The 9269-nt window shown below is 38.4% G+C and overlaps 1 pseudogene; it reads left to right on the top strand.

Annotated features, from left to right (window-relative positions):
• The first annotated feature begins 7958 nt into the window (after positions 1–7958).
• LOC100914575 lies at positions 7959–9269 on the top strand (annotated as a pseudogene).

The following is a 9269-nucleotide window of genomic DNA, read 5'->3' as shown; positions in this document are numbered from 1 at the left end:
ATCATTTATCTATAAGCTAATTCTGTAAGATTTTTTTTATCATGGTCATTATTATTAGCATGCATTGCTATGTTTCCCTTTTAAGGAAAGTTTAGAACATGCTCTAATACAGCAATTAAAGTAAGTCTGAAAAGTATAACCAGACTAACATAATAAGGGCCCATTTAACAAGGGTAACTAACAGAACAATTCCCTGTAACCATGTGAACCAGAGGAAAGATTCTACCATTAGATCTCATCAGATGTTTCATGAGTTTCTGACTTAATTTGCTGAATGTTATTCATAATATGTTAGAGCCCATGGATATGTGTAACAATTTCCCCTGAGCTACTGATGTAAGAACAACAGAATTGATTAATAAGAACATGGGCTCTCTCGGTTAAACCTAAAGCCACGTAGTTCTGTAGGACCTCCTTTGCTAAAGAATTAATCTCTATTTAAGATATCTGAATATCTGAGAGATGGCTTGGGTTCCCACAATCTGATTTCTAATTCCTATATTTAGGAAGCAACAAAGTATCTCCCGCTAGTACTACTGGGGGAAAAGATTTAGCTTGGATAGGAGTGTGTCCAAAAAGCATTTCAAAAGGAGATATATGTAATTCCCACCTTAGTTGCTGAACAAATAGAACAATGCTAGGGAGAAAACATCAGTCCACAGCTTGCCAATCATGATTTAAAGCGACTTATTCATACACCTGATCTTTGGGGGTGGAAGGTGTGTTGGATTTTGGGGTCCCTCCTTGACAAGAATAGATTGGGGATAGTGTAGACTTGTTAAAATGTGTGCTCTTGTCAGAATCAATGCAAGACACTAAGCCAAAGCAAGAGACTTTTCTTCAGAAGTATTTTAGGAACAAATTCAGTTTTGGATAGTATAACGGCTAGGAAAAGTTTCTACCCATGCAGTGAGTGATCAACAATTACAAGACAGACCTTGTAATGGCCAGTTTTAGGCGTACGGATCAAGTCAGTCTGCAAATGTTCTGAAGGTAAATAAGCTAGAGGATGCCCATTGCGGCTGGGTTGGTTGTAAGCCTGGCAAGCAGGGCAAGAAGCCCCTACATGGGCAGCTATCCTGGTGTCCCCTGGTGCAATACCAATCCTCCTAATAAAATCCATGAGTCCTCAAGCGCCAGTGCCCTCCCCCCTTATGGACAGACAGGTATAGTAGGTGATAGAAACTCCAGTTTGTCTTCCACAGTCACTCAGTCCCCAGAAGCCTATTTTGCCTTATATCATTGTATCCACTTCGGTTCAGAGTCATTACTGGAAAAACAAAATTTAACTGGAGCAATCATCACCAGAAGGAAGGATTAAAAATATGGGGCAGGGCCTTCCAGGGTGGCAAAACTGGCAGCGGCTTCAGCACTGAAACATCAGTTCCTTCCACGTGGGCAGAGCAGCAACCAGCGGCCGGGGCAGAGGGATGATTCGGGGCAGACAAGAGACCTTTGATGAATTCTGCATTTGCAACTATCAGAAAGCCTCTCTGTAGACAGAAGAACCTCACAGCACCAAATGCCAGCATGAATCATGACGCTCTGCCCTTTGGCTAGTGATGCCCCTGGGTAAGGGCCACAAGCTCAGTCACCAGGAGCTAAAATTAGCATTTGAAGAAGCCACCCAGATAACCTCACAATAGGAAACCCGGGCAATGTCTGTGTAGTAAACGCTGTCTCATGAAAGAGAACCTACCAGTATAGAAAAAGTCCCTGAGGTTCTGCAAAGGAGGTTTTCAGCCATATCCACTACTGAGGCACAGTCATGAAGAGGCTCCCCTGAAGTCAGCAAGTCAAGGAGAACAGCACGGCGTTGGAGAGCCAAGTTCTCTTTACTGAGAGCAAAGTCACTTCCTCTCTGTCAAGTCTCTGATCAAAAAAAGCCCGAGTTCGGGGATGAAATAAGACAGCCTCAAACTCATGGGGGTGCTTCACTGCTAAAGGGGAAGCCAGAACTAAAATCACACACCCATTCCATCAAAAGGGCAGTGGCAGCCATGACTGCCTCAGGGTGATGCTCCCTAGAATCAAGCTGTGCAGAATAATAAACTTCTGGGGGAGAACAGACCCCAACATCTGAGGTAGGACACTGGGGTCTAACTCCCTTTGTACATGTAAGGAAAGAGAGAAGGGTTTATTGAAATCTGGCAGTCTCAGCGTGGGTGAGGAGAACAGGAGCTTTTTGAGCTCCACAAGAGCAGAAAGGGGTTAATTGTTAAGGTCCTAAAACAGAGTAGTCAGTGAAACAACAGGCTTGGAAATCCCACTGAATGAAGGTATCCTGTCTGAGGTATCAGATCCGGATAATCTGAATGGGTGTAGGGAAAAGAGAAGGAGTCCCATTTTGGTAGGATAAATCCCCAATATTCTATCTATGGAAGGCAACACTGGACTTACAGACTTTGTAGCTTATTTGTTAAACTTCCAATAGTAGATGAGAACTGTCCCGGCAAATCTCAGCCTCTGGAGCCTCTAGAAGCAGATCAGCCACATAGTGAACCAAGGTGGGCACTTTTAAAAGTGATGGAATCCAAATTCAAATAAGATTTGAAAGAACAAAGTGAGGCTCTTTTTTAAAAAAATTATTTTTAAAAATTAATTTATTTTTCATTATAGCTTTTTATCGACAGAGCATATGCATGGGTAATTTTTCAACATTGTCCCTTGAATTCACTTCTGTTCCAATTTTTCCCTTCCTTTCCTCCACCCTTTCCCCGAGATGGTAGGCAGTCTTATACATGTTAAACATGTTAAAGTATATCTTAAAAACAATATATGTGTACATATTTATACAGTTCTCTTGTTGCACAAGAAAAATCAAATTTAGAAAAGTAAAAATAACCTGGGAAGAAAAACCAAAATGCAAGCAGTCCATATTCATTTCTCAGTGTTCTTTCTCTGGGTGTAGCTGGTTCTGCTCATCACTGATGAATTGGAACTGAATTGTGTCTTCTCATTGCTGAAGATATCCACTTCCATCATAACTGATCCTCATATAGTATCGTTGTTAAATTGTATAATGATCACCTGGTTCTGCTCATTTCACTCAGCATCAGTTCATGTGAGTCTCTCCAAGCCTCTCTGTATTCATCCTGTGGATCATTTCTTACAGAACAATAATATTCCATAACATTCATTTTACCCAGCCATTCTCCAATTGATGGGCATCCATTCAATTTCCACTTTCTAGCCACTACAAACAGGGCTGCCAAAAACATTTTTGCACATATGGGTCCCTTTCCCTTCTTTAAGATCTCTTTGGGATATAATCCTATTAGAAACACTTCTGGATCAAAGGGTATACACAGTTTGATAACTTTTTGAGCATAGTTCCAAATTGCTCTCCAGAATGATTGGATCCATTCACAGTTCCACCAACAATGTATCAGTGTTCCAGTTTTCCCACACCCCTTCCAACATTCATCATTATCTTTTCCTGTCATTCTAGCCAATCTGAGAGTTATGTAGTGGAGTCAGTGAGACTCTTTTTACAGATCCTTGAGGTAAACAAGTCCATGTCAATTTATTAGTAAAGTATGAGTTTCCAAATAAGTAGGATTTCAACTTCCTCAGCAAAGCTAAAGTCTTGAATAAGGGGGGCTTTTATAATTTTAGGGAGTACAGAAAATAGGAAGGTTAGCAACATAGAAGAAAAAAAATATGATTGGATGGAAAATGGGAATTAGGGCTAACAACAACCCCTTCATTCTCTCCTGTGACTAAGAAATGTTCATTATTTGAGTTCAGCTGCATCCTCAAGGACAGAGATACTGGAATCCCTGAAGGACAGCTTTCTGAAATCTGCCTGTTTAACATGTTTTATTGTACAATAATATTCCGACTATTATAATTACAATTACAAATACTACAATTTGTTCAACCATTCCCCAATTGATGGGCATCTCCTGAATTTTCAATATTTTGCCATCACAAAGAGAGCTGCTATAAATTTTTTTGTACATGTGGAACCTTTCCTCTTTTTTTATGATCTCTTTCAGATTTAGTAGTATTGCTGAATCAAAGTTTTATATTATATAAACTATTTGGATAGTTTCAAAATGTTCTCCAGAATGTTTGCATCAGTTCATAACTCCACCAACAATGCATAAATGTTCCAATTTTCCTACATCCTCTCCAACATTTATCATTTTCCTTTTTTGGGGGGGTCATATTTAGCCAATCTGATAGATGTGAGATAGTACCTCGGAATTGTTTTTTAATTTGCATTTCTCCAATCAAAAGTGATTTAGAGCATTTCTTCATATACTTATAGATAGCTTTGATTTCTTCAATCTGAAAACTGCCTCTTTTTTTTTTTTTTTTTTTTTTTTTTTTTTTGCTGAGGCAACTGGGGCAAACTGAGACTTGCCCAGGATCACACAGCCAGGAAGCGTTAAGTATCTGAGGTTGGATTTGAACTCAGATCCTTCTGACTTCAGGGTTATCCACTGAGCTACCTAGCTATTCCACCTCTTCATATTCTTTAACCATTAATCAACTAGGGAGAGCCCCTTTTAGTTTTAATAGTGACAGGGAATAGATTTTTAGACATCACACATCTGAGGATGAAAAAGCCCAAAGGGAGTCATCTATGTCAGATGGGATGCTCAGTATCCTCAACTGCTTCCTAATCACTAGGAAAGAGATAGAGAGAAGGAATCATCAGGCAGCAGCAGAGATGATGTGCCATTAGTAGAACAGAACATAACAGCTCTAAGTTTGCAAAAGAGATCTTCCCTTCAACAATTTTTATAGGGGATTTGGATATAAGGAGGAAAGAATGTTCAACAGAAAGGAGACTCATGGATACCACAAGATAAGATAATTTTGTAACATTTTGAGGCTTCCACGAGACCCCAACATTTAAAAATCCAGTACAGTTGGAATCAGATTTATTCACTGCAATTGAATAAAAGGTTCCAGAGTCCAATAAGCAATCATAGAGTGTGTCCCAAGCTTTAAAGGTGACAATGGAGTTCATTATTTTGGGAGAGGGGTAGATAGAAATAACTAGGGTTAAGACTCAAGGTTCGGGAAATACAAAAGAGTCCTCTCCAAATTCCCCAGCCCCAAGCCCTCCCACACACTTTCATGAAGCAAAGTTTCTCTTGGAACCTCTAGGGTCATTCCTCCCCTTATTTTTGAGAGCCCTTTGTACAATGTGGTCCTCCCTTTTACAGTAAAAACATTTGGGAATTCTCAGGCTTTAAAGATAGCCTCTGAAACAGCCTATTCAGTTTTCTCTCTTCCCTGCTTCTCTTTCTCTTTTTCCTATTTTTCCCTCTCCTTTTTCCTGTCTCTCTTCCTTTTTTTTTTTCCTTTTCCCTTTTCTTCATTTCAGAAGTATATTAGACAGTGGTTATAAGTTCACATGTAGGTAACATGAGCCATCCAGGACATTGCTTGAAGAAACATTCTTGTATTTCAGACAATGATTGATGAAAAAAGTATATTCTAATGATGTGTACATCTTGAAGGTTGGTGGGATCTAATCTTCCATACAACCTAGCACTCTTGCACACTCTATCACAAAAACAATTAGGAATCTCATTCCTTTTTTGTAATGCCTCTTGGCACTCAGGCCAGTTTTCACCATAATCATTCATACCCATAAGCAGAAATTGCCTAACCTGATGTAATCTGAAGTAATCATCTTGTAGGGGGTCCCTACGTGAATTTTGTAAAGGCCAATTAATCCCCTCCCCACAATAGCATAAGTCTATTTGCTTTTTCCATAACAGCTTGTCTCTCTTCCTGGGAGAGTAGAAATTCCATTAAATCAGTTACATCTACCCCATAGGATTACAATATTTAAATATGGTCTGAAATAGTTCTATGACAGTTCTTCATTGTATCTGGGAGTGTTACTCCTCCAAGTGAGGAGGTTAAAGGGGTGGAAAAGCTTATGAGGTCCGATAATTATATTTCCCTTGAGTCCTGAGGTACGATGCCTTTAGACTATCCTTCATTTCTGGAAGAAACTGGGAGAAGTCAGGACAGGTGGGGTCAAAGATAAGGCAGAAGGTGGGAAGTGAGGGCAAAGGAATGAGCTAGGATGAAAGGGAGGCTGGGTAGGGAGGTAAGGAAGCAGAGAAGGTCCTTCTCAGGATTGAGGCAAATACCATCAGAAGATTTGTTCTCAGATAGAAGCTGTCATTTTGCTCCAAACAGAACGAGTACTCTAAATGCTTTGGGTGTTCATTTATGACTAGCCATAATAAACCTTTTAATTTATAATGATTGAAGGTACATATCCAGGCCAAAACCTTTCACCACCAGAATTTCTAGCTGTTTTATACCAAGTATTAAATAGCATAATTGCTTGTTTTGTTTTTGCTTGTTTGTTTGTCATTCCAGGATCAATTGGGAGCTCTCTTTTATCCCAGACTTCAAAGAGTTTTTCTAAAAAGTTCCTTTTGGCACACTACTTTTACTATTTTTAGCTCTCATTATTTTGGAAAAGTTTTCTTAGCTTTGGCTGAAGAAAAATGTGTCTTTGGAAATATACTTAAAAGGATGGCACATATTTAACCTATATATATGCTTGCTATCTTGGGGAGGGAGGAGGGAAGGAAGGGAAAGAAGAAAAATTTAGAACATAATGTTTTACAAAAATGAATGTTGAAAACTATTTTTACATGTATTTGGAAAAATAAAATAATATAAAAAAATTGTCACACACACTCATGCATACACATTGTTATTTTTGTTGTTGTTTATCCATTATTCTCAAAGAGAACCATTAACATTAGGGAGATGATGACATGACATACAAGTGAATTCGATTTAAGTGAGGGACGCCTGTGCCTAACTTTCCCCTCCAGAACCATCTGGATACAGCAGCCAGATAGTAATCAGGATAACTAGAAATAGCCCTGGATGCAGTGGAAGACCTTGAACTTTTTAAGTTAAGATCTTTAACAGATCTCTAAACAGATATGAGTTCCAAATAAAACAATGATTGATGAAACAGAAATAACAAGTCAGACATCTAGGTCTTCAACACCAGCAGTGAAGCTTTCAAAAAAAATCAATTGTGCCCACAAAAAACAATTTTTGGACTTTTATATCTTTCAGCTGAATCTGCCCAATATCTTTTAGTTACCCTCCTCCCTTTTTTGGGGGGAAGTGTCTCTAAAAGGTTAAATGCTTAAATACTCATCTGTTTCTCCCATTTTATTCCAAGAGTCCCTCTGAAGAAAGAAATTCTCTAGAAAGAAAATTCCTGACACTCTCTTGCTCTTGGTCCAGACTTGGTCTCCCCCATCTTTTTGCATCATCACCTTTTTCTTTTTCCTTCCCTCAATCTCTTCCTTTCTTGGGCTTCTTACACTTCTCTTGAAGGACACAATAAAGGAATTTGCCTATCATCATAAATCCCTATCCACTACAATCTTGTTTTGGGAATTTAAAAAATTATCATTTATTTACTTTTTATCTCCTCAGCCCCAGTCACCACAGCTGGTGTTAGTACTCACTTTCCTCCCCCAAGTACTCCCCACAGCCTAAGATGGCTCAGACCTCTACTGTAGGTAACCAAATCTTTCTTTAAAAATCCTGTTCAAAAAGAGAAGACTCTTTACCTGGCTCTGGGCTGCCATCTCACCTCCAACTTTCTGATCAGTTATACAACTTCCAGAAGATGTCAGAGAAGTATTTTATAGTGAGCAGTTGGACTTCAAAGTCGAGCCACCTTGGGAATCTAGCTGAGAGTAGGAGGATTTCATTACCTAACTTGTTCATGGACAATCCAAAACCCATATTCATCCACCTTGGTGTCAAGTTGCTGTCAAAATTATCTTATGATTATTTGAGAAATATATTGATTTCTTTTGTAGTGCAATAAACCATAGAAGCCTTTGTAGCAGCTTATTCTAAAGAGACAAACATAAGACTCGGTGGCCCATCTTGTTGTTCCTGGTTTATGACTTTCAGCTTTATGGAATATAGCTGAAATGAAAGGATTTATTGAAGATGCAAACTATTCTGTTGGCTTGTTGGATGAAGGAATATATCTTGGAAATGTTATCGATAACTATGTCTATGAATATCTTCTAATAGGAAAAAATGCATTTTTTTTTGGCTGGAAATCTTGGAAAATTTGTGAAGAAACACAGTCACTGGCAGAATATTGTAACTCAAAGCAATTCTATACAGTAAAATGCAATTTGGCTCCAGCTGTTCTAGAGTTCTTAGCAATTCTTAGAACTGAATTTGCATGTTCCAGAAAAAAAAATGGCATTGATGCAAGAGTTGGATATTTCTTCTGTAAATATCATTGACATAAGTCCACATAAGCAATCTTCTCAGATAACTATGCAGTGAAAACTGTGGTTAATATCATGTCACATGACAATGAAATTGAGTTGAATGAAATTGTGCATAATCATCCAAATACTAAACTCTTACTACACATCGAAACAAAAGATATTAGTAGAGATGGAAGGAGTAACATGAAAGTTGATACCTCATTAAAGAATTGTGGATACTTTTTTAGAACTTGACACCCAAACAGTTGATGTTAAGTTTCATGTTTCAAACTCTTGCAAAGAAACTCAAGTGGATATCTAATGCTTGATTTGTTTTTGACATAGTTGGAGGATTTAGCTTTAAGATGATCCTATTGAATCTTGGTGGAGGCTTCAAGGGTAGTGAAATTCAATTACAAGAAGTTAATCATGTCATCAGTTCAATGTTGAATATCTGCTTTCCTGAAGGATCTGGCATTAAAGTCATTGCAGAATCTGCAAGCTGTTATATATCTTCTGTATTCACTTTAGGACTTAATATCATTGCAAAGAAAATTATTGAAAATTATGTTTCCTCTAGAGTAGGAGTAATAAACCAGCCTTTATGAATTACAGGAATGATGGTATTGATGATTCTTTTGCAAGTATTGTTTGAGAACCTGAATACCATCCCAGCAGTTTACAGAAAACTCAAGAAAGATGCACCTCTGTTTACAAGCAGCCTTTGGGGTCCATCCTGTGATGAACTTGATCAAACTGTGGAAAACTGACTTCTTCCTGAGTTGAATGTGGGGGGATGGACTCATCTTTGATAATATGGGAACAGACATTTTCCATGAGCCATCTGCTTTTAATGATTTTCAGAGGCCAACTACTTATTACATGACATCATCCAATGATTGGTGTGAGACACAAGATGCTGGAATTACTTCAGACACAATGATGAAGAACTTCTTTTTTGTGCCTTCTTACATTCAGCTGAGCCAAGATGACAGCAGCTTTTCCACTGAAGCTTAA

Source organism: Sarcophilus harrisii, chromosome 4, assembly GCF_902635505.1.
Source record: "Sarcophilus harrisii chromosome 4, mSarHar1.11, whole genome shotgun sequence".
In the NCBI taxonomy this organism is placed as follows: domain Eukaryota; kingdom Metazoa; phylum Chordata; class Mammalia; order Dasyuromorphia; family Dasyuridae; genus Sarcophilus; species Sarcophilus harrisii.
The sequence above is the reverse complement of the archived record's forward strand: the minus strand, read 5'-3'. Positions and strand labels throughout refer to the sequence as shown.